This window comes from Gavialis gangeticus, unplaced genomic scaffold (assembly GCF_001723915.1).
Source record: "Gavialis gangeticus isolate Ggan-Ray unplaced genomic scaffold, GavGan_comp1, whole genome shotgun sequence".
NCBI lineage: Eukaryota > Metazoa > Chordata > Crocodylia > Gavialidae > Gavialis > Gavialis gangeticus.
Genome location: NW_017729034.1, coordinates 63,668,337 through 63,694,937, shown reverse-complemented (window position 1 = coordinate 63,694,937; position 26,601 = coordinate 63,668,337). Strand labels below are relative to the sequence as shown.

Below are 26,601 nucleotides of genomic sequence, written 5' to 3'. Positions count from 1 at the left end.
TATTCAGTGAGTTCCTCTTAAGTCAAATTATCATAGAGAAATAAAGCTGGAATGGATCTCAAGAGATCATCTAGTCCAACTGGGGATCAAATCTGTGACCTTGGTAGGATGAGGGCATTCCACATAATGTAAGAGGTGGCCAAGATGGGGCTCTAAATTTGCTGCGATTACTACTATGATACACTGTATTGTGTAGTTTTACCTAACTCAACTCTGATTTGCATAAAACTCATTTTAGCCAGTATGAGCCTCAGAAGCATCTCAAACTCACCGTCTGCATGTGTTTTTTTAAAAAAAATTATGACAGTGCTCTTTATTAGATGCAAGACTTCCTACAAACCAATCATTTTTGATCCTCACATCTGACAGTGTATTTTACAGCATTTGCTCATAATCAAAATCAATGCAGATGGATTGCCCGTCTCATCTCTGCATGCAACAAACCTGTCGTTCTTTTTTTGCCCCATTTTTGTATGTTCCCACAGTATAGAATTAATAAAACAAACTAAAATGTAATTTAGGAAAACACACAGCTGCTAGATTAAGGAAGAATAGAGAGGCTAAACAGAAACATTTGTGAGTACCTAAACTTTGGGGTTTGGATCAACTGTGTATTGGATCTGAACTAAAAAAGTTTGACTTAATAAACCCAAATAATCCCATATTTTTGCTAAGATGTGTATCATATAGAAATTGTCTAAAACCAAAATCCTCTGTCCAAACCTAGATGAAATGGGGATGGATCCAAATGTACTCATATACATTTTGATTCTGCAAATCATTCCACAGACAAAACTTTGTACATACAAAACCAATCCTACTTTAATTCACATCAAACTGACATCTTTCCGACTCCTCTCTTCACTAAACATTCATTCTGCCTGCAAAACACCCTGGATGAAATCTTCTTTCCTTGAAGCCCAAAGCAAAACTCTAATTGACTTTTTGGGACCAGAATTTCAACTTCAGTGTTCCCTATTCATTCAAGCTTTGTTAGCAAATTAAAACTATAAATAGACAGACTGAAAATGATTTCATAGAGAACTGAAGCATCATATACCTACAACCTTATGCTTATTTTCTGTTATGCTATTATTTTACCTTGAATTCTTAGTTGCAGGAACTGAATCCTTAAAATGGTGCTAATTTTGTTGGCTGAAAGAATATTAGCAAAATCTATTATTCCCTGGGAATAACAGTGCATAATTAATTCATAGCTTTTTAATAAGCCAGGATTTTAATCACAAAACAATTTAATTAACATCAGAGAAAAGAGATTGTTTAAGAGGAAATTCTACACAAAAAATTAGATCTACCTTTTTAATCCGAGGATCACAGATTTTAGAGATGAATAATGCCCCCCCCCCCAATAAACCTCTATTAGCTTATTTGACTTGTCTAGGCTAGTTCTAAATGCCTCAAACAATAAGGTTTAGACCACTTCCTATGGAAGATTATTCTGCTTTACTTTGGCTTAATTTCAAATTGCTCAAAGGTACGTCAAGTTACCTCTCATATCTGCCTGCTGTGTTCTTATAAGCAAGCAGGATGTTCTTGGGTATTTCTATAATTGGCCTCCTTACTAAAATGGAGCAGGAAGAATGGAAGAACACAAGGGTCACTAGCTATGCCAATAATGGCAAGTCAACACTATGTCTGTATTGTTGGTCAGTTGCCCAAAAATGGTTGTTGGCATCTGATTAACATTTTGATGCAACTTTTTGTCACCAAAATCAAGAGCAAACTTGAAAAGACTATTTGAGCCTGTGAACATTTCCAGAATTACTTGGAGACTTCAAGCTCCAGCATATCACTTGCTGGAGCTTGCTGATACTGAAATACAGGTGTGTAAGGAAGAAAAAACTGAAAGGGGAAAATCAACTGAGGCAGCAAAGCATTAAGCCACAATTTCACATTACTATAGGGCCAGTCCCTGGGAGATGCCAGCTTCCCCAAGATCAGCTGAATACAATGACAGCTGGAGGAATAGGAAGAGGAGGTATTCAACCCCATACAAAATGGAGGCTCAAAAACATTTGCTCTGGCAGTGAAGCTCCTATGTACTGGTGAGATTATAGCAATTCCCTGGTGATTCAAAGAGAGAAGCCATGGACAATCCAAGAATCATATCTTTAGATAAGCAGACTACACATGGCATTAGCAACCTGGAACTTTGTTCATGGATGTGAAGAATGGAAACTGAAATGAAGGCTAAAAATAACACTATTAAAAATTCAGTTGAGCTCCACCGAGTGTTCAAACCCACCTTAAAAGGAAAACATCACAGAACTATAAACTAGTTCTAATTACAATAGAATACATTACTAAAAGGAAGTTAAAAGTTCTTTTCCTCTATAAAATAATTCATATTCAGATAGGAAAATGTAATCTTGCAAGTAGTTGGCTGGGAATACAGCTTATCATTTCACTACACAATGAACCAGGAGTCTTCTGAAGGCAAGTTATTCGGGAAAAAAAAAGTTTAATGGTGGTTAATTCTTTAACTGAACAGTGCATTCTATGTATTTTTACAATGCAGGAGCTTCAGGGTGACCAATGTATAAGAATGAATAAACACCGATCTGACGTCATCTGCAGAAAGACACAGAAGCCTGGGGCAGAACACTTTAATCTCCATGGACACTATATCACTGACCTCAGGATTGCTGTTCTCAGGCAAAAACAAATTTAAGATCAGTTTGAACAGGAAATTGGAATGAGATATCATCCACAAACTGGACTGCGTTAGTATGGTTTAAACAGGGACTATGGATTCTTATTCATTACCTGGATTATCTTTTGTGACCCGCTTGGTTTTTCTGTGTTTACTGATCATTTGCTTTTCTCTTAGCATTGCCCTCGTCCCCTCTCTCTCTCTCTCTTTCCCTTGTCTTTTATATTCTAATTTCTCTCTCCTTAAACTCTGCTTTCTGCACATCCTTTCACAGCATCTGATGAAGTAAACTTGGGCTCACAAAAGGTAGTGCTTTCTGTATGTATTTTATTTAGTTAGTCTATAAAGGTGTGTATCTACCCTGCCTTCTGACTTCAGACTAACACAGCTAACTGTCTCACTGTAAGTGTCATCAACATTTGAACAATAGTTATTAAAAGAGCCTCTGTATGTGCGTGTGTGGATGGGTGTTTATATAAACTATTTATTGATCTGATTTTTCCCCCATCATGTCTTCCGAATTCACTCTTTCTTAACAGAGCACAATATGTAGTACTTGCTAGAGCACTTCATTTCTCTGATACAGTTAATCAGGGCCAAACTCTGAATTGGATTAGTGGATGGGCAAGGACCAGATTCCCCTAGGCTTTATCACAGTGAGCTATACCTTACAACTTACCTCATGGGTGTTCTGTCTTTTTAACGAGTGCTGTTTAGCCTAATTCACAGCTGCATGTGATGCTCACACTGCACCTTACTTTGGGAGCACTCCCACTGAAAGCATTTGGATTATTTGTATAACCAGGTATCACTCAATACTATCAGAATTGGCAGCACTGTGGCCAAGGTGAAGAAAGCAAATGGTATTTAATCAATTGTATAACTGCATGTCAGAGGTTGCTCATTACAGTCAAGGTGACTTTCACTCACTGGTCATGTCTATACAAGACACTGACTGTTCAGTAGCTCATTACTACTGTGCAGTAGCATCACATGGCATGAAGTGTGATGCTACTGCACCCATGTGATGCTATTGCACAGTAGTAACAAGCTACTGCACAGTCAGGGTCACCAAGAAACTATGCAGGGACAGTACTGTGCAGTAATGCTAGTAACAACTACAGTCAGCATCTCATGTAGATGCAGCCAGTATGTACAAGCTACAGAACGTTTGAGACAAATTTCTGGATTGATAACCCCCCAAAATCAATGCAGAATAAAGAAAAGATTCTTAACTGTATCACAAATATGGGACTAGTTATTAATTAAAAATTAACTAGCAGCAGAGGAAAGGTGTAATTTCTCTACCCTCCTAAACCCAGATCTGCAACAATATAAATTTGAGGGGATGGCAAAGCAAGTCTTGGAGGAAGATCTGATGGCCTAGACCAACACCCACTGAAGTCAAAGGGAACCTTGCCATTAGCACAGAGAGTGTTAGTCTGAAATCAGGCATAAGGTAGGGTTGTACCTTATATCTTTCCATTACCTTCAGCGGACAATGGATCCAGCTGTGGTGTACCATTATTGGCACACACAGTGAGGAGGGGATCTCAGCACACAGGATTTCTTGCTGATGAAATCTCACAGGCAGAATTTTCAATGTGGGTTTTGATTCACTGGATGAACCAAAATGAAAAAGTTACACAGTTCCATCTGCCAACAGCTGTGAATATAGTGACCAGTCCTTCTGCCCCCTGCTGACATGAAAGGATGCGCCTGACTTCAACTGAGTTAAATCTTCTATAAACTTCAGTAAATATTTAAGTTTGCACAAAACAGAGGATCCAAATAGTGACATAAGTAAAATGGATGTTATCAGCGGCCTGCAGAAATCATGTGATATAACCACATGCAATCAAATGTGCACACAGAGAGATGAGCCTGAATCCTTGATGACAGAAGATGATCTTGCTAGGTCCCTTCCAACCCCAATGCCTATGAAATCTGAAAGAGCAGAGTGCCTGTCTGCCTAGTGTAGGAAAGGGAAGCTGATGATTTAAGGCTTGGCATTACACTACTGCATACCCTGAAAATCCTACTGAAATCAGTAGGACTTTTGGATTCCCAGTGCACCCTGAAGGATTTGAATGAAAATGAAACTACTTTTCTGCAAGTGTACTGTCCTTTGTGAAATAGGAGAACATATTTTCTTTTGCCCCATGCAGAGGTGGATAATGCAGATGCTCCTGCTTTGGAGCTCAGCAAAATGCAAAGGTAGGAACTAGCTCCTCTCCGTGGCAGCAATCTCAGTTTAGTCCCCAGATTTTTATTTATTTACTTATTTATTTTACACACAAACCTTGGAGAAAGAACAACTCCATGGCTGCCTGTGAGCAACCATAGGGAACACATCCAATTGCAACATAACTCCTCCTTGCATTGCTGTGTGTGTTGGGGGAAGAGGCACATGGAGTACCTGTAAAAATTGTCTATATATCTGCAGTGGTTCTTTGCTCTTCAAATAAGCAGTCTTATGCCCTGCCTGCACCACAGCCCCCAGTCAGCAACTTGGAGAAGTTACTTTCTGAAAAACTTTGAGGCTCACCTCAGTTTTCTACTTTCAGTGACCTCATCCTTCAGGTGAGGAGGTGACTCAAATCCCTAATTTAAGATACAGAATTCATCAATTTCAAATCACATGTCAAATCATGACCAATCACTTCCAAGCATCACAGACAAAGCAATATGCTGTAGCAACACTGTTACTTAATGTACCAACAAACTTATTTGGTTGAAATCCTCTCTAAAAGCAAACATTCTGATGTGCAGAGTAGATGAGACAAGTTATTGATATCAGTAAGTGAAGCTTTTGATTTTGATTTTACGGGTTCCAATTTGGCTTGGGTTACTAGGGAACAATCTTAGTGTCAAATCAAAGACAATTCAAGTGCCACCTAGTACATAAAACAAATTAATAGCCTCAATTCAGTTCTCTGAGGACAGGTATTCATGGAATAAATGAAACACTTCTGCTAGCAAACCCAAGTCAAACTCTAGCAGCTGAAGTGAGAATTTCTAAAAGAAAACACCAGTGATGAATGGTTTATAAAACAGGCCTGTCTTTTGCCCTATTGTGAACTGATGTAAACTGGGCACTAAGACCATAAACATCAGTTTAAATATTTGTTTCATCAACAGTGAACTAGATCAGATTGAACTCTTGTGTAAGTACATACAGCTTGCAAGGAAGCCATGGAAGTTGTGCCAAATCTCAAGTTGGCCTGTTAATGAGTAAGTAGTAGTATAAGGAGGTTGACAATACTTCAGGAACTTGTACAGAATTTTAGTCTAGAAAATACCTTATAGTATTTTAGTAGAAAGTGATAATCTTGAAATGGGATTTTTCAAAATCATCCTATAGACATTAACAGAAAACTGTACCCTTTGTGTAGAAGCCCATCAGGTGGGTCGATAATCCTTACCAAACATTAATTGGAGAACACTAACATGTCTCTCTTTAATCTTGTTTCTATAAAGCCCTGTTGAGTCAGCCCTATAGAACCCAAGTTCTATAGGACTCTTCCCAAAGGGAAAATACCTGACACTCCCTTCCCCTCTACCCCAGACTTACTTTATTCCATACCTGTTTCCTTCTTATCCCGTTTCTATTTAGACTTATTTCAGGAACTGGTTATTTTCACCTCCGATTACTATGTAGGAGGTCAGATTAAATGTTTATAAATGGCCCTTTCTAGTTTTAAAGCTTCTTCATGTTTCTTGACACAAGCTACAATGTGTACTTAAAATTAGGCAACATTTTCATTATTTAATAAACACACAAGCATACACTCAAACCTCCAATAATAAGAACTTGACTTGCTGGGTTTTTCATTATTAGCTGGCAACTCAGCCTAAGTTTATGTAATGATTTTCAGCTTGGATGATTCTAAGGTTTTCTTTAAGCTATGCGAAATATAGAGTTTCACGTGATTCAGTGCAAAGCCAAGTAGAAGATTCTATGCTTTTAAATTATTATTTTTTTCTTTTTAATAACCAGGATTCAGGTGAACCCAATTAAAATCAAACCTTCAAGCCAAAGCAGGGCTTCAAGAGAAACCACAAGAACCAAAACACAGCTGCATTCTGCTGGATCGACTTGAGGAGGTCCAGGGTTAGGGAACCAACTCAAGTTTGAGTTTGACCTATTTTTTGATTGTAAAAAATAATATTGAAGCAAAGAGTTAAAAGAATAGAACAAATGTGCAACCATTTGGCCTCCCAAGAAAGTACAGTTAGCTAGTCTTATTCATACAGTGGCAATCCACAAATACTCAAACACATTTGAGAATTTTTTAAGAAAAAACAATCTTGAAGTGAGTCACCCTGTTAAAGGACAAGAACTCAGTAATGCCGCTCTGTGATACAACAAGTAAGAACAGGAGCATTCATTTAAGTGTTATTGGGTTGCATCTTTGAAAAGGACTTGAGGCAACTTGTGGTATTAATTCCCAATATACTCCACCAAGTCGTGTTTTTGAAGGTGAGCATGTGACCTGAAAAGCTATATGGTGACCTAAGAATGCCAGGGAACTGAGACTGCATTCACAGCTACAACAATAGTCCAACCCTACTACAACACAAAAGATACTGAAATTCACTGTTTACAATGGAAAATCTACACCAGGAAGAATAAGGAAGCCAGACTACACCGTGAGTCTGTACAAGAAACATAACATTGTCGAACACCTCTTCCAGCTATATATTTGGTCCAATAAAAGATATTACAAAAGAAACCTTGCCTTTCATTCTAGAAGAAATAAATGTTACACTTTAGAAATGCATTTCACAGTGCTCCTAGTAGTGATATTCCATCAACACAGTATCATGACATCTACAAAAGTTGACTAAAGCCTTCAGAAGTGACGCTGTAGTTAAAAAAAAATGCTGGTTTTTTAGGTTCTGATTTTACACAGAAGAGGCTGGAATGCCAGAGCTCGAGTTTTATACCTCTACCTCTTTTAAAGCTTCAGCTGCTCCAAGGTCAGAGGCAGAGAGTGTAGGATAAGCAAGGGCAGCTCTCATCAGAGCAGGAATTGACGCTTCTTGCAAACACATCTGCAGTTCACTCCACAGCTGTTGGTTCTTACTGAGGAGTCAATAAAACACTCAGATTTAGACAGTTCCCTGATCTGTGCATACAGCATGCACTTGGCTAGTAACAGCCTTTGTCATTATGGAGTGCCTTCTCTTTTTCTCTCTCCAACACAATGGTTTTGTACAAGCAAAAGTCAGAGACCATTATATGATGGTTTTTATAAAATGCCACTGCATATACTCAACAAGTACAACACAGCAGATACAAGCCCCTGCTGGTTCAGAAAGCAGGCACAGAAATCATTTTCAACAAACATATGCCATTTTTCCTCATCCCACGACTTCATGGGAAAGGAACGTCTCTCAGCTGTCCTCCTCCAGCCTGAGCACACTAAATGATAACAATGGGAAAATGGATGTGGGGGGGTTGGGGAAAAAAAAATCAATGCCAGACCAATATGAAGCCTCCCCCCACCACAATGAAAACTTTGGAGAGCTAAATAAGTAACTTCCCACCAACCCATTCAAAGCTTGTTCTTTTCCCAGCTGACCCTGTCTGTCAACACCACCTAAAGTGCATGTGTCACAGTTCCCAGAACAGGGGGTTGTTTTAATAAAATGCAGCAGTTTTTAAAACAACTTTTTTGGTCTTCTGTAAACGCATCTTCTCTGCTAAAGAATCTTCCAGGAACACCGCCCTCTGCTGTGACCACAGCTTGCTCACCCACATCATATCTGTCTGTCTTCTTTGGTAGAGTTCCAACATTTTAAAGGGATCGGACCTTGGAAATCAGAGGCACTACTAGCACTTCCAGTGTCCTGGGCAAATATGTTGTCAAGGGGAAGAAAGGAAGAATACCAAGCACACCCTGCATCCTGGCTGCCACCACTGTGCAATCTTCCAAGTGGTCACTCTACTGGCACCTAGGATGTGTCCCACTTGCCTACCCTTAGTTATGCTACTGTTGGAAATTTACCCTGACTTGGGTGTGCTATACACACTGGAGCAGCATCAGATTTTATGTTTTCTGCCAGGATGATTCAGGTCTCTGCTCCCGCACAGACTTTCTGCCTGACTTTGGGAAAACCAGGTTTTTTGGGCCTTAGTCTTCCATCTGTAAAACTAACACAACGTTCCTACCTCACAAGTGTGTTGTGAGGATAAATGCATTAAAAGGATTAGGAGGGCACTCAGCTATCCTGGTGTTAGGAGTGTAGACAAAGATGCAATACATTCAGGGCGCTAATCATTTAGGAAATGCTAATACTATCAAAAGGCTCCAGTTCGTGGAGTATTCCAGTATTCTGCTACTTTGAGGCCTGGAATAAACACCTGGTTGATGTTTTACTAGTGCATGGGACTGTGAAATAAAACGGAAGCTCCAGCTGCATTTGGCAGATAAACAGCTTAAGGAAAGTGTTTGCCACAATTGTCCGCACTTTTCAGGTGACTGGGATAAAGGGTAACTGCTCACCATGACATCCTAGTACAGCAAATAAAGGATAGCGTAATGATGCAACTGTACAGCTACATAGTGAATTTGATTTTGATTTTTTTTAAGAATTAGGTCATCTATAAACTGCAGACCCAGGGAAAGGTCCAAAGTTCATGGCAGAATGCAGGCATGAAGGGATCAGAAGAGAATCTGCAATTCAACTCAACTTGCAACTCAAGAGAGTTTAAAGAGGGGAAAAGAGCAAACAACAACACACAATATTTTGCTATTTCGGGTTCACTTGCATGATATGGTAACTTTGAGGTCCTCAGTGAGAGAAGCAACCGTCTGACATGTCATCTAGCAACAATCCCAAATTGTATAATTAAGCATTAACTAGTGCTTGGCCTATGCTTACAGCTTTGCACAACACTATGAATAAGTTAATGGAAAACTATGTTGTAACAGTTCAGTTGTACTGTATTGGAGAGGGATTGGGGTGGGGAGGGGAAGAAGGCTATCACAGAAGCAGTTATACCCACATAGTTTCATGTCATTTTTTTATAGTTTGGAAACCCAAAGAAGGAACTGAAGGCTGAGGGTGATGACACTGAAGCACAGAGGATGGTTTCAGTATTTAAAGTAGAAAAAAAATGTGAAGTATGGTGGACCAGCATTTTGGAACAGAGCAAAGGATACACTTATATATTAGGGATAGAGTGCATATGGGGGGGGGATATAGGGATACTACTCAAAGGAAAAGGTGACAAGACTTTAGCAACCACCTGCATATAGGGACAGAATTGTGTTAATGGAGATTGTGTGAACAAAGAGGACACCCATGCTTTGAGCCTTAGAAGCAGGGACAACAGTGGGTTTTGCCCACAGTAATAGAAAGGATTAGAAAGTTCAGTTTTGAGTTTGAGCGAGTAGGAAATCCCAGATGAGATAAGCACAGCAATAAGTGTCACTGATATAATAACAGGTAAGAGACTGTTTATATTAGGGCAACTGAAAAGGGAGAAAGGTAGGGAAAGAAAGCAGAAGTGGCTGAGGAATGCAAGCAGAGATGAAGGAAGGTAAAAGACCAAGGAAAGGAAAGGAAACAGAGATAAAGCAGAGGTAAGAGGAGAATATGGCTTTATATGCACCCACACACAAGTGGAAGGGGAGGGATGGTTTGGGAGTAACCGAATCTGTTAACAACTCAAATAGAAGAAGCACAGTAAAGAGCCCTTTTAGTTCTGAAAGGGGGTCTCAGCTTTCACATGTGTCTTAATTTCCACATCCAAAGCCCAGGGGTGTAACAAGTATCTTGGAATTTATGCACATTGTCCAGTCCACAGTCCCCTGCCTGCAAAATCCTTTTAATCATCTAGTGTAATCAAATCATTTCATGCAAGGGACTCACTAACATAGCAGATGTAGTTGGGAGGGAGACCTGGCAACATGTGACTGATGAGCCTGGTAAAGGACTACACAAACTACTGCGGCTCTGTTTATAACAAATTAGGCATTGGAGCCGGTGACAAGTGTGATATATGCCTATTCACACCCTTAACAACCACCTACACATCTGTGGAGACAGCACTCACACAGTGCTATATAGTCACTGTCAGATTAGTGAGGTACTGGTGATGGGTGTTGTTTACTTCTCCACAAGTGGAAAATTTCCAGGTTTAATTACAAAATGTTGAAGTGCAAACTTTAGTCCAGTTTGAGATCCCCCACTGCTATTTATGAACAACCCATTTTCATTAGACTTCAGAATCAATTGGAAAGTTTTACAACTGATAACACAGGTAACACCAAACCACAGGGGCTAGACACTGATTTTATAGCCTGCCCAGAGTGAAGGGAAGGACACAGCTGAAGAGTCAAAATCTTGCCCTGTTTTCTGCTCACACCGGAGAGGAGGGCAATACCACATTTTTTATACAGTGGCATATCCTTGCCCATACACATAGCCAACTTTCTGGGCTGCTGTGTGCAAATACGGAAGGATAGAACCACAGGTCCTCCCTTCCCCAACTCTTCTTCCACTTGTTATAGAGAAACAGCCGCTGGACTGCCCAAAGGAATCAGAACTCGTGGTAGAGGTGATATCTTTTATTAGACCAACCAGATTTTTGCAATAATCTAATTGGTCTAATAAAAGATATCACCTCTACCACGAGTTCTGATTCCTTTTGCCTCTAGACCAGTATGCCTGCAACCTGAATGCCTGGACTCCCCAACACATTCAAAGCTGTAATCACAGCAATGAAGTAACAAGGTTAGAGGGATTAGAGAAAGTAAGACTGTTAGTACTTAGAAATGAGTTGCAATTACTAATCTGGGAAAATGTTAAGAAAGGTATAACTCAAAAACATTTAAAAGTATTTACTGAATCATAAAGCAATGCAATCCTCTAGAACTCTTGGTTCAGACCAACTAAGAAATCACAAAAAAAATCTTTTTACTGAATTATATTTTACTGAACCTTAGCACATAAAATCTTATTTGGTCTTTGGAGTGAGCTTGCTAATTTTAAGACCAAAAACTGTGCTAACCCTAGCCACAGAAGTGCTAAATATGGCCTTAAAATAGAGCTTGTTTGTAGTTTTACCTATTGTGTATTTGTAATATGGTGGGGACCTGATTTGCATTTACACTGAAGGCCTTGTTAGACATAAATTTTAGGTCACTCCTGGAGCTTAAATGCCTGGATTGTCCATACATTAACACCTGAAACTGGTTTTAATTACATTTTAGATGGTTTAAAGTTATGCCACTCCAGGACAGGTTTATCTGATCCACCCAGAGCAGGGAGAGAAGCCTGTCCTGGCTCACTTGCCCTGCAGTAGCTCCTAGCCTGGCTCCCACTCACCAGCCCTCTAGTGGCAAGTCACAGCTGTGCAGGTAGGTGACAATCAGAAAAGGTTTTCAGCCTTAAGGTGTCACTGCTCCAAAACTGAGCTAGCACTAACACCAAGCAACATTTGAGCAGCTCAAAGTATAATGAGTAAAGGGCATGAAGTGCCTTTACACTTGGTTCCATGTTGCAGCCACTCCATTCATGGAAATCCTGCTGAAGGCACGGATATGTGGTCATCACTGACATTAATGGAAGAGAGCCCCATCAGGTAAAAGTGCTGTAGTGTAATATACCCTAATTTATTGAGCATTCTGTCTGAAGAACAAGCTCATTGTACTGCTCCCACTACACAGATTTCCTTGCACTCCTTCAAGTCATGAAAAATGTCAAACCAAGATTAACATGTCACTGCCATGTATATTTAATGTGCCTGCAAACATCTGAAACTTTCTTAGCTGTAACTTAAAACTCATTGTGGCAAATCAGCATGGTAACTACTGAAAGGTTTCATAAAACATGAATATGTACTCCAAATGGTTTTACTGAAACTAGAGAGAATAGTGTAAATGCACAAGCTCTTCTGAGAAGACAAACATCCATCTGCAGGGTAAAATCCATGGCAAAGAAAGATTTTGTAGAAGCAGAAAAAAAACACAGCTGGAATGGACCCAAACCCCTCCCAAGGCACGACCAACCTACCTACACCATTCCTGACAGTTTGTCTAGCTTGCTCTTAAAAAAATCTCCCACGATAGGGATTCCACAACCTTTCTGGTAATCTATTCTAGCACTTAACTGTCCAGCACTTACAGCTGTGAATTCTTTTTCCAAATGTCCAGCCTAATTTTCTCCTGTAGCAATTTGAACCCACCACTCCTTGTTTTATTGCCAGGGGATATGGAGAACAGTTAATGGCCTGCTTCTTTGGCTTTTTTTAAAAACATATTTTAAGACCAGTATCATGCTTCCCCTTGTTCTTCTCTTCCCTATAAGAAACAAACCCAGTTCTTTCAATCTTTCCTCCCAGATAATATTTTACAGCCTTCTGATCATTGTTAACTGCTCTTATGTATTAATGGACATATCCAGGAACCGTTATCCATGCTGCCTATACCTGCCAGCCTGGACTGAAACATAGGGAATGCTCCTTTTTGGTAGTCATGGAGCTGCTTCCCTGTAGCTACTGCAACCCAATAGCTGAAGCATCTCTGCAGTCCCTTATGTAGCATCTTGTGAGGAAGGACTGAATATTTCACCTCCCACCAACACCAGCACACCCACATTGCCCAACATCAGCAGAATCCTGCTTGCTGCACCAGTGGGCAATGGAACAGGCAGGAAATGAAAGAGAGGAAGAGGAGCAGTGTCTAATAGGTGGTTTCAACCGCAGATCTGTGCACCTTTGATATGAATGGGACACAGAGAATATACATTTATCTTCCTTGAGTCTCTAAAGGAAAAAACTGCACACAGTGCTGTTTTTCTTTGGATAGTCTTCCAGCCCCAAATATTTATCGTAAGCTTCAGTACAGCAGATGGTACAGGATTGCCTCTAGCCTTTGAACAATCAATCACAAAGCATTCTGGATTTCAAAATTGGTTAATTTGTCAAGCAGAGAGAAAAGAATGAGCACAGACACAAGGTATTTTTCCTACTCTGCATTTTATTTACACTCTATCATGCCGGTTGCTTTGCTGAACAAAGATGAACTAACAGTAAAAAGCAACAGCATGATTTACATGGATGTTGCCACCCTCCTGTCTTTTTTTTTTTTTTTTTTTTTTTTTAACTTCACTGAAGCACGGTACTGGAGTCACGCTGAGTCAAAAAACTGCTTCTGATTGCAATCTAAGCCTCCCTGAAATGCAATAATATCCTTTGTGATGAAGGCTTCAGTTAAAACCACTATCTGACCCAGCTGGTTCAGGTGTCAGTCAAAACCACAACAGAGCTGGGGCCAAAGTTCTCTGTGAGGACCAGATGTAGCAATCTAATCATTTACTGCTCTTATGCAACACAAGAATGGAAACCAATTTGAACTCATTAATCCCCTCTGAAGACTAAAGAGCCAAGTGCTGGCTGTTCTTGTCCCTTAAACTTGAAGACATATTTTTAACTCATCGACCAACTCTTGCTAAACGTCCACTAAGTAAGTGTACCTGCCATGGCTTGCAACTCATTGCACTGAGTCTCAGCTCAAGTATATAATCTTCGTCAAATAACTGGTTTAATCTTTACTGCCTGTTACTATATGAATTAAATTATAGTAAACAGTGGCATAAAGCACATTGGATGATATGTTAATGAAAGCATTTAAATCAGGGTCAACAACTAGAAGCTAAAATTAAAAAATATAGCTAAGAGAAAAGATCATGTAAAGACAATGAGGGAGAGCTACCGAGCAAGGCTGAGCACACACTAAAACATGATTTCAGACAAGCATTCAATCAAATGTCTCAGCCTTCTGGCTAATGAAGGGTAGAAGTCCAGTGCTCCTTTATTTTCCCAATAAAGTCCTTCCTGTTATCATAAACACTAAGCAATGGCATGCTTCTAGAAGCAGTGGTGGGTAAAACAGTAATATTTCAACTAAACTGGATGAGATTAAAACTTTAATGAAACATCTCAGTTTTAAATAGTGGAGAAATGACTAATAATTTGTTAAATGCTACACTCTTATTATTTACATCTACATGAAAGCTGCTTCTTTGCTTGTAGAAAGGACATGCAGTGCTTCAGCATGAGACTCAGGCTTCTTGTGTCAGTTGCTCATATTTTTCTTAAATAGGTCATTTTGGGGCAAGAAAGTTTTTCGAACTTCAGTCTTTGATCAATTGTGAAAAAGATGGCATCTCCTTTCCCTAAAATTAGAGATAAATCAGATACTTTAAAGATCTTTTCCAGGTTCCAACATATACATTTTTTGCATAAGATGCCATCAAACCTTTGCCCACATAAAACTCTGCTGAAGCCAGAGAAGTTATTTACTGGTTACAACCACACACTATTAAGTAGTGTTGCCAGACTCATCTAAAATGACTCTAAGCTGAAAACATGGGTGTGTCCAGGTGCAAAAACTATTTATCCTTCTATAGTGAGTAGCAAATAACCTTTTTTTTTTTTTTTGCAGGTAGAGGAGTGTTAAAACATTAATGTCAAGTTCTAATTTTGACTTCTACTTGTGTCAACAAGCTGCAATGAGGTTTTTAAGGACACAGAAATTTAAACAAAGACTTTAAAAATCAAAGTGAAAGGCATTTTAATTACATTTAAATGTATAAAAATAAACCCACCCGTCCATATACGCCATAAAGGCATCCAGATGATTTATGCTGCATATTATAAAAACTAATGGATATGCACAAAATTATGATTTCTGACAAGTGGATAAAAATCAAAGCCTTTTTTAAAAGAAGCACTAGAAAAAAGAATACATATATTTTATAAATATATCCATAGATAAATTTTATAGATTTAGATACAGGTGACAACAGGAAGAAATGATTCAGCTTAATGGCCTCAGCTGATCCCAATGGTGGCAATGTGGCATTAGGAAAGATGTCAGTAAGAGCAGATGGGTCCCAAGTAGTTCAGGGTTTTACAGATTAAAACCAGAACATTAAACTTTGCTTTGAAAACTAACAGGCAGCCAGTACAGGTCACAACTCAGGTAATATATGCAGCGAAAAAGAAGCAATAGTAAATAAATAAGCTACCACCTATTACACAACTGCAAGTGTTCAGATAGACCCAAACTATAGCACACCCTTATAACCCACCCAAGCAGATCAATCTCAAGGTGAAAAGGAGTGGACCATGGCAGTAAGTTCCACACCTGAAATAAGTGATCAGTCTCCCGACCAGGGGCAAATGAAAAACAACACTTTCCCATGGTTAGCATACTGGCTGTGAAATCTTGAGCAAAGCAAAAGGATTTATAATCTGTGTGGATACTGAAGTAAACCTTACGCAGGGTCAGCACCTCTAAGCCCCAAGTGGCATAGACCATCATCTCAGGTAGGGACTAAGCAATCCAGCAGGGCAATTACTAAAATTGGTGGTTCAAACTAAGCCTCAATCTTTATCTTAATTTATGCCTGCAATTTGCAAACTGAGATTACTCCTTCTACCTTAACATCTACAAAAAAACCCCAATCAGCTGATTATAGCAAATGTTATAGGTCACCTAGGGACAGCACCTCACTCATCTAAAAACAATTCCTATGCAAACCATCACCATCACCATCACCATCAGATTGTGGCTATGCCCTGCCTATCCAGTTTACTCAGACACTGTACCTCTTCCCCCTCCCGGGCCTTTTTGTCACATTTCCCCCTTTAACAGAGTATGACTTTTGTGACAGAGACCATACCATCTCCTTTGCATTCGCACAAAGACAGTGAGTATGACTGGAAAATGTTATTCATGAGCAGTGGACATCACAGGATTTTATTCCAGATATTCAGAAACCATTTTGTAAATATAAGAACCAGGTCTAGAAAACCATACAGATAGCAGGATAGATGTGCACCATATAAACTAACTAAGTTATATACAGAGCATAAATTTTCATAAACTTGAGCTCATTTCATCAGATGCTGTGAAAGAACAAGTGCAGAGCAGCGTATAAAAAGTGGAGCAAGTGATTTGAATACAGAAGGGGGTGGAGGGAAGGGATTTTTTTATTCCACAATTTCCCATTCAATTCTCATTTTTTGAAAATTTGCTGCCTGTGAACAGCAAACCTGGAGGTCAGCAACAGAGCTTCCAAGGCAAAGCAAGCAAAAAATCATCCACAAACTAGATTGTGTTAAGCATGGTTTAAACAGGGACTATGGATTGTTATCCCATCACTTGAATTAGCTTTTGTGACCTCTTTCTTCCTACAGGTCCTTTACTTTTATGCCTATCCCAGCACTGCCCCATCTCTCATCTCCCCTTTCCCCTTCCTATTTCCTTCCTTCCTACCTGTTGTTTCATAGTTTCATAGTTTCTAGGGTCGGAAGGGACCTGAGCAGATCATCTAGTCCAACCCCCTGCCATGGCAGGAAGAGCACTGGGGTCAAATGACCCCAGTAAGGTGGTCATCCAACCTCCTCTTAAAAACCCCCAGGGTGGGAGCCTGCACCACCTCACTTGGAAGCTGGTTCCAGACCCTAGCCGCCCTGACCGTGAAGTAGCGCCTCCTGATGTCCAACTTAAACCTTCCCTCCGCCAGCTTGTGACCATTGTTCCTGGTCACTCCTTGCGGCGCTCGGGGGAACAGGGACTCCCCCAGTGCCTGCTGATCCCCCCCCCAACCAGTTTATAACAGGCCACAAGATCCCCCCTCAGCCTTCTCTTTTGAAGGCTGAACAGGTTCAGGTCCCGCAACCTTTCCTCATAGGACCTGCCCTGCTGTCCCTTGATCATACCAGTGGCCCTCCTCTGGACCCTCTCGATGCTATCCACATCCCTCTTAAAGTGCAGCGCCTAGAACTGGACGCAGTACTCCAGGTGCGGCCTGACCAGTGCCGCATAGAGGGGGAGGACTGTATTCAAATCCCTCACTCCACTTTATACACTGCTCTGTGCTTGTCCTTTCACAGCATCTGATGAAGTGAGCTCAAGTTCATGAAAATTTATGTTCTATATGCATTTTATTGAGTTACTCTATAAGGTGTGTATCTACCCTGCCTTCTTCACAACTTCAGACCAACATGGTTAACTACCTCTCACTAAAAAACCATATTCATAGAAGTGGTTTTTATTCTTGCTTGTAGTCCCATGGCTATCAACGTGGAGTCACATGTGGAAAGAGAGCTGCTTTTGTGAATAGGAGTTTGAAGTATCAGACACTGCAAAAGGGATATGAAAGGCCATTACAGATGGCTAACACAAGATGTTCAATGAGGGAAAACAACTCTTGCTCATCATGGCAGCCTGCCAGTTTGTTAGAATTTGTTGCTGATGGTACAAGAGGAGGAACTGTCAAGTATGTGCCAAATCTACTAATTTAAAAAGTGAATTGGGCATCACCGTCTGTTGTAGCTAATCAACAAAATGGGATAAGTGGGGCAACAAATTATTCCCCTTTTAATCAACTGGTGCTGTTGTCTCTTTTGTAAACACAGAGTTTCTCAGCATGTTTCTGCTACATTTTCAAGGAGTAAACTAAGGGCCTGATTCAGAGCTTATGGAAAAACTAACAGGGCTGATCTATACTGAGTCTATATGAGCAAGACTTAGAGAGAGGGCAGGATTGGGCATGTCCCACTAACCCAAGAGCACTGATGTGTTCCAGAGCCAGAGCTTGCTCTGGCTCATCCCCAACCCCCAGTCTTGAGTCCATGGTCTCTGGCTGGCCTGAGAGTAGGCAGTAGCATAACAACTAGAGTTGGCACCCAGGGGAAACCCTGTGGTAGAGTGGGAAAGGTGTGCGATTCCAAGAGCAGGGGGTGGGAAATGGGTGCAGAAGTCTTACCTACACCAGGAACTCCTATGCAATCTCCAGCTGAGCAGCTGTTGCCACCACCACCACATAGTCTGCTCACCCCAGCTATTGGTCTTAAAACAGTGGAAGCAGCAGCAGTCAGGGACTGTTTGGGAATCCAGGGCATGGGTCTGCTACCAGGGTGTAGATGCTGTGGGTGTGGGAATTTCCAACACCTCTCCTCCTTGGCTGTGGAAAAGGGTGTTCTTCTTGCCCCTCTCTACCCCCCAAGTTATGCTGCTAGCTCTGGGGACATATGAGGAGCAGGCTAATTTCCAGCTCAAAGACAGGTCAACAGACTTGTAGATGGGGCAGGCTCAGCACCATTTTCCAGGAGGCCTACTGTGGGCCTGGGACAGAAACCCACAGGCTGCTCCTGACTTTGAATCAGGCTCAACATACATAATGAAGTGCTGGTTCATTATGTGGGAGACTTGGAATGAGGAATCCACTCAGGATTATCCAGGATACTATACAATCACACAGCAGAGGCAGCTAGGGCCTGCTTCTGCAAGCCTTACCAACATAGAGCAGTCACTATGCCTTTTCATGTAACCCCCACTCAGGCTAAAGGTTTGAAGGGTCAGGACCATGGTCTCTTGCTGAAAAACTGCATCAAGTTTTGCACAGTGCTGTTGAACCAGATATATGGCATTATTTGAGACCTACAAAAGGAAGCACTGAAAGAGTAACATGGAATATCAACACCCTGCTTCAGTCTAGGGCCTGAAAGACTTTGCAAAGAAATGCCACCCATTATTTCTACCACTACAAAATAAGCCATAACAATTTATTCTTGTTGGGAATATTTGCAGAAACAAACCCCAAATCCCCCTGCTTCAGTGTCCTGAACACAAAGGGATTCAAAAAGATTACTCATTTATACATTAACAATTTTCACTGCTAAATAGTCATGCCTGGTATAGAATATTACTCAAAGAGGGGCTGTAAATAAACTGAATAAATAAACACCCCTAGAAATGTCCTAGATCTGAATTAAATTTCCACTGAAGGGACACATGCCTGAGGCTATAACCAACCACAGAAAAAGAGAATATACAGGAAACATTGAAATGTTTCTAGCTTCGCAGCAAGACTGAAAACTGCTCACACGGCATGAGGACAGCTGCTCAAGTCTGAACGAAACCTTCCTGCTACTCCCAGCTTTCTCATGTCCAGCAATTCACAGCTAATTGAACTGAATGTTTAATTAGTAGCTGTACAGTTCATCAGGTTTTATTAATCAGAATCTCCAGTAATCTAGTTAAAATGGCTCATTAGACAAGCAAAACTATTTGGACATGCAAGGTGAACACATGATCAGATGACTGAGAAGCTTGTTCTTTTATTTTTTGCTTTCTGCCTCATCGTAACATTCAGCTCCCTTCAAAAGTCCAAACACAGGCTTTTCTCTACTGAACACTATACCCCTAAGCCTTCAAGCCTCTTGTTTTGAAGTGACGTGCATTTCACAATTTGCAACTGCAAATATGAAGTGATGAAAAATTGATGGCTTCCTTTTGTCCTTTTGGCTGTCATGGAAAGGACTGCTATTTACATTATTTCCTCTGGGGAATACACTGCTAGAATTTTCCATTGGATAGTTTCTCTTGTACTGTATTACCAAAGTCCCTTCTGCACTGACCTAATCTACATCAACAGGAACCAGGGTTTAGTCACATTTCTAAAAAATTATATTAAACTCACACAAGTTTACTTTTCTTAATTAACTGTAACTACTGCTATTGAACTATGTGGTTATTCTTTAAAATGTTAGAATACATGTACTGGCTATAACTTCTGCACTTGTGTAGATAATACAAACTGAAAAGGTTAATCTAGGTTCCACTTTTCTTTATTAATTAAAAAGCTGTTTGCCTCTATAGCATCATCCAGCATTTGTGTCAAAGCGGTTTAAAAACATGAATTTAGCTTCACAAAGCCCTGTGAGGTAGGTATTAACTTATACAAAGTAGGCACCTGAGAGGCAGCAAGGTGAAGCTGATTGTCCACAGTCACACAACGAGTCTGGCAAAGCCAGGAATAAAAGCCCAGGTTTTCTGGTTCTTGAGCCTAAGTGCAAGACTACACCGCTTTGATCACTAAGGCTAAATTAATCTGGGCTTTGTGCATACCACATTTTTAGATCTCCAGCATGTGTGCATATTTTACTCATCTATGTGGAATGCACGAAGGACAAACAGATTTCTACTTTACTGAAACGGACTAGCCTCAGCCAAGGCACAGGTATACTTGGAATAGCATTACTGCCTCAGAACTGCATTGATATTTTAAGTATGTAGTTCAATGCACTTGGGCTTTCTGTCGCATGAAGACTGCCCCCTTCATATGCCCACATGAAATGCACCCATCTTGACATCTTAAAACGGGGCTGGCCAACTGGTGGCATGTGTACCATGGCAACCTGTGGCATGTTAAGTGGTTATGGTACCCAAGCCACAGGGCAGCTAACACAGATTCATCTACCCATGTTAGAAGCCCATGCAGTGTAGGCAGTCCCTGCCTATTTGGAGGGGGGGAGCAGTTTAGATCTTGAAGTACAAGATAACAATGTGAAAAAGGTTCTGATCAACCGTGCCATCTTGTCCCCCAAACCAAATTCCAACCACAGCAGGTATAAATAACTTAGAGGTTGACAAATAATGGGGCTAGTGGTAAGAATGCTAACCTAGAAGCTGGGAGACTCCCTGCCCTATTGGTGATGTCACTTAGTCTCTTCTCTGGGACTCAAAGAGGACGCATGCTTATTGTGGTTTCCATTAGATTACCACATTAACTTACATATCATATGCCCCTGAATAAGATCTAAACCTTATTTTGGGAAACCCGAAGAAAGGGGAAAAAGAGTTTTTTCCAGAGTCTTCCCTACCACAGCGCAGGCTGTTGAATCCTCCCAGCCATGCGCAGGAGGGGCAGTGTCTACTCAGAGTCACTCATCATCCTCTCACTGCCACTCCATGGCTACAGCTTTAACCATCTCAAAGCCACTGCCAAACTGGCAGCAGCTTTTGTCTGCTCCCACATAGAAATCCATTATCTCATTTAAGCCACGTACCCCAATTTTAGAGGGCTAATTTTCAGGGGAAAGATGTGTGGTGTGCAAGTAAATATAGTAACCTGGAATTCCTCTAACACTGACATTTCATGGGTGTGATAGACCCTTAATGACTAAGGGCTCTTCCCATTTTACAGATGGGTTACTAGAGAAGAAACAACTTAGAGTTGATGTTCAGGAATGCTTAACACCCATAACTCCAACTGAAACTGAGCATAGCTGCAGGTGCTCATTATCTTTGAAATATCATTCATGTGTGGGCGAGAATAAAAAACCCACAACTGCATGTCGTCAGCTCCGGTAACAACAGGTGGACCATGAAAGCTAATCATTCATACACACAAGGAATTTACCCTAACTCTCCTGCTGCATATGTTATTTCCAGATTTATTTAGCTTCATTGCCTTTATTATATCTGCACACCTCATGCTCATGCATCCTCCTTTTATTTTATTTTTTTAATTAAAAAGGCTATTTCCTGTCTGAACTAAATGTTGCATTGATTTTATAAAAACTTGCATCATTGGCCTTAACCATTACATGGGATAGGCAATGTCTACTCTGTTTACTAAAAGGTAAGAGATGAACAAGTCAAAAACAGTCATTACCTGCAGATACTTTTGAAACAATAATCTTCACAAATCCTCTCTAACTTTAGAAATGACTCTGGAGGATTAGCACTAGAGAAGTTACTTTTACCTCACAAAGGGAGAGAACAGTCTTATATTGAAATAAATGGATCATTTCCTGAAATGCCACTGTTAATATTTCAGAGAAAAAACAAAAAAGTGGCCACAGTAATTACTAAGGGCAGATTCTGCTATACTTATAGTGAAGAGCATCTGTAATAAAATAAGATTCTACGTACCTTAAGGAATGGGGAAAGTATTTATTCAATACTACCTGAAGCCCCAATCTTGTGACATTTACTCGTGAACTTCATTTTGGGGATAACCCGTAGGTATACAAACTTTCATGTATGCTTAAGTGGCCCAAAATTTCTTGAACATGGTTAACTCATCTGCAACATCACGTTGTGTTTTATTTTTCTTTGGCTTTACTCTTTTTATGTGAAAAAAATCCATTTATTGCAGAGAAGCCCAATTTTCCAGAGGAGGAACTTATTGGGAATTTGGTTTAGAAGATTCTGTGGTTTTGAGAGTCTTTAAAATACCTGCATGTGAACATTATAGTTGAATGATATTTTTTAAATCATGGATATCTTGAAAATATTGGTTTTTAGGTTTTCAAAATGGTCTTTAAGTCTATGAAATGGTTTCCCTATTTTTAAAAACTTATTTATTCAAGGTCTATCTTTCAAAAATTAAAACTTTTATTTAAAAAAAATTTCATTGCAAGGAAGACAGGAACAACTTCTTACAGCAACAGGATACTTTTTTGGCAAAAAAAAAAATATGTGGGAGGGGAAGTTTTGCAAAAAGCTAGAAAAGTTTCTCAACATTTTTCAGAAGGCTGCTGCTTAGTGAAGATTTCTTCCTGGCATGAGAAGTGTCAATGACCTGTAACTGAAAATTCAGGGAAATGGGTTCAGGCAAATTCAGGCAAAGTGACAAAAGCTAGGGAGATAGTAGAACGAGAAGTAGAACCAGGAATGGAAAATGGAGGTAGATTTTTCAAGTCTCTCAGGTTTTATATTGTCTTATATGGCATGCCATATGCAATACTAAAGATAGTGAAACATTAAGGTTTTATTTCCCTGTTTTCCACATGCATAATTGAGAACTGTTAAGCCCTATTATCAATACCTGTTCTCATTAGCTTTTTTGAAACACTTCCTCAGAGGCAACTCCAAAAAGCCACTTAAGTTGGGCACCTATAATTGAGGCTCTCAAAATCAAAGCTGCTTATGAATAAGTTCTAAGTTACTTGCTTAAGGATGAACAATGAAGGTTAGTAACAGAACCAGGTCTTTGACTTATATATAACAGAACTTGTCAAAAGTAATTCAGCAACTGGGGGATATAAGTTTTTCTTTTTGTAATGAACATTTCTACTTTCTTTTTAAGGCATCTACTCTATTTACTAGGTCTGCAGTTTTGAGCATTAGAAATAATAAATTTATGCCATTTATCTTTGTATTGCTTATTCATAGTTATAAGGAATGTTAACAGGGAAGATTTAGCCTAATAAGAATCTATTTCTATGACCCACCCCAACCCTCCTTACCAGAGATCAGGTCATGCAAAAAGAAACACTTAAGGATTTCAGAGCCGCTGCATCTGGCTAAAAGAGTTCTCTGTGCAGCTGGATGTTCCATTTGGCATCAGGAGGGGGAGGGAGGAGGGGAGAAAAAAAACCACACTATCTGGAGGCAAGTGCTTTACATTCCCAATAAAAGCCATGGGAGATCTATAAGCACTTGCCTGATGCCATCTTATAGTCCCCTGGATCTTATTCTTTAGAGGAAAGTTATATGGCAATATTACCAGATAAATAAGATCCTTCTATTCAATATAAAGTGCATCTCCTGGGCTAAGTACAGACAATCAAAAATCCCGAGGCTGAATTGATTCAGTGTTTGCAGGTTAGTCTAAACTGCAGAGATTCAACTGAGAAAGAAGTGAACGGACATTTACTTTTTGATTTAGGAAATGTAGCCACATGTCTGCAGTGCCTCAGGCAAGAAACTGGTGGGTGCTGAAACATAGCTTTCTGGTGCACAGCCAGCATGGGCTGTGTGTTTGCTTCCTCTTCCTGCTGCCCCTGAGGTCTCTGGGATTTGCAGTCCAGAATCATAATACCAGGATTCTGCAGGGTTGCTTGTCACTTCTTCCTGCTTCAAAGTGCCTCAGGGATTTGTAGTCCACAGTCACAGCCAGCAGTAAGTTTTTAGCAAGACAGGGCAGGACTTGGAGGAAGGAAAGTTTAATCCCCCTCTACAGCCCCAGACAGACCCTCAGCCAGGGTTTGCCTGTCGGCGGCAGGGACAGTCCCTGCCTCCCCCACCTTCAACCCTTTTCTGCTAGAGCAGACAGCCCAGCCCAGGGCTAGAAAGCATGCTGGGGGACTGTAATTTAATGTGAAGCAGGAAGGGTCTGGGATAGAAGTTTCATAAACCAGTTTGACCCAAATCAGCTATGTCTGATTCACCCAAGTTTATCTTAAACCAGTTTCAGCCATTTTGAAACTAGTTTATGTGCACTGAGCTTCTGTTCTGTTACAGGTTTAAACCAGTTTCTGGTTACTTAAACCAGTTTGTGAACTTCTGTCCATAGCCCAAGTGTCATAACTTCATAAAATGAGTAGTTTTTTTAATTACACGGGAGTTTTCCTACTGAAATGATTTTTGAGTTTAAATATATTACAGAAAAAATGTTTTTTCTTCTTTCCTGCCCAAACTAAAAGTACTTGGCTAGGTGCAGAAGATTGTTGTCCTTGTACTGGTATTCAATTTCCATTGAAAAAGCAATGTTCTGCTGTGGATAAGGTGAAGCATCCATTTTTGAGCTATTATAAAAGGGAGCTGGGTTCTTCCTGGGAAGTAGTTAAGTCCTAGTATCAAATAACACAGGCTGAGGTCTTCTAAACAAACATCAAGTGAGTTGTGAAGGACAAACATACAATGGATGCCACATGGTGACAATGCAGGGAACCCAGTGTGCAATGACTTAAGTCACTTGTTTTTTGTAAGCCAATGCTAAAAAAACTCCTATAATACACACAGCCAAAAGCATTTGCTCCATGCCTGAAGTTTCATTAGCTGAGCATTGGAAAAAGAATGAAAGGTTATATAATACCTTAAAATGGGCCCAAAAGTATTCAGTTTAAAGTCAGGATTTGCATTTCTACAGTAATGTGAGCCAGTTGAGGCTCCTGCATGTTGAAAGCACTGATCTGCTTGCCACCCATAAGATTAGCCTCAGCCTCAAGCTGATGGGAGAACTGATTTGTAAAGGTGACAAATCTTGGTTTTCCTAAGTGGCTGTGTGCTTAGACATACATTTGCAAAACAGGCAGTTTCTGCCTTGACCTGACCCATTCAAGAGCAACCACAGTAACAAAATTCATTTCAGTGAAGGGAATGAAGCCCCAATCTGAAGTCAGTTGAAGTTCATGGACAGATTCCAGGTGACTTTGAATCAGGCCAGAACAGAGTTGATATACGCTAAGCAGTATTACTTTTCTGTTCTGCGTCCTACTTTTCCAATACCCAACAGACCACAATGACAGTTAAGTGCAATCATTTGACCTTTTTTTTTTTCACTGTAAAACAAACCAAACTGTTCTTCCAATCCAGACGCTGTCACTATATTTGGCAACATTTAGACTTAACATTAAGATTTTTTAGTAAGTACTACATCCTACTGAACTTTTAAAATGTTTTCTTATACTTTACAGTAGTCACCAGCATTATGGCTAGTGCGTAAGGTTATGTACAAGTATTGCATTTAGAGTGACCTAATTGGGCTTAGGTTGATCTAACTACCCAATCTTGCAGGTGTGCTTAAATTGCCCAACAAATGGAGAGCCCAATCTAAGTTAGTGAACTAACTCTTCAGGTGAACTAACTTAGATAAAGTTGAGTTAACCCAATCTTGGGAATAAATGTCTGCACGTGTTAACAGTGCAGCCCAGTTGCTCACCCCAGCCCTAGGGCTGCACTGTGTGTCCCCCTCCACCCAACACTGACTGGGCTATAATTAGCCCCCAACCAGTTGCTTGACCCACCAACCCTCCCTCCCATAGACCTTCCATCCACTCTGATCTCACCAATTGCCTACAGACCCAACAAACACTCCTGCAGACCTGACAGCCTCCTAGCTTCCTCTTCCAGTCTATGTTTAGGCTACTTAAAAAAAGTTGCATGAAAGTAGTCCGGGTATGGTGACTATCTGTACTCCTAAACCTAGACCTGCTGGGACAGATGGAGTGCAGGGGGGCCCTCTGTGCTCGGTGGCAAACCCGGAAGTGGACTGGAAATACTTCTGGTCCAGATCCAGGCTGGGGGCCCCCCTCGCACCCCACCAGACCCAGGAGGCACTAGTTGCCAAGCTGGGGAGATACAGGGAGGGGGCGGGGGGGGGGG

At 40.5% G+C, this 26,601-nt stretch overlaps 1 protein-coding gene across 1 annotated transcript in view; it reads right to left on the bottom strand.

Annotated features, from left to right (window-relative positions):
- Positions 1 to 26,601, bottom strand: part of RPS6KA2 (ribosomal protein S6 kinase A2) — a 361,817-nt gene that overhangs the window by 263,262 nt on the left and 71,954 nt on the right. The window lies entirely within an intron of this gene.